The following is a 467-nucleotide window of genomic DNA, read 5'->3' as shown; positions in this document are numbered from 1 at the left end:
CGTTTCACTCAGGTTCCAGGAACATGGGGCAAAAATCCTAAATACTCTTAAAATATAAATTGCATTTATCTTATCATTTCCCAAACGTCCACTATCTTTAATTCTGGTGTATGTTAATAGCATTTATGGTCATGCCTACATCCCATTTCAAAAACCAGTAATATTCACATTTGCATGATGGAATTAGATCAATGCATTTTTCACTTTCCCTTTGACATTTTGGGATATACCAATTCCTATATATACTACTGTCCACTGGGTACTTAAAATTTCAAATGACCTCCAAGAAAATGGAGATACGTTGTCATCATTATTCAGACGTCAGAATATTTACTTTCAAGATAGTGCACAGGAATGCAAGTTAATTAGGATGTCCATATTTACTTGGAAGTGATCTACAAGTCTGTATAGACACATGATCAATGAAAAATATAGAAATATATATACATGGATTACATAATATAGTG

The sequence above is a fragment of the Panulirus ornatus genome, chromosome 17 (assembly GCF_036320965.1).
Source record: "Panulirus ornatus isolate Po-2019 chromosome 17, ASM3632096v1, whole genome shotgun sequence".
In the NCBI taxonomy this organism is placed as follows: domain Eukaryota; kingdom Metazoa; phylum Arthropoda; class Malacostraca; order Decapoda; family Palinuridae; genus Panulirus; species Panulirus ornatus.
The sequence above is the reverse complement of the archived record's forward strand: the minus strand, read 5'-3'. Positions refer to the sequence as shown.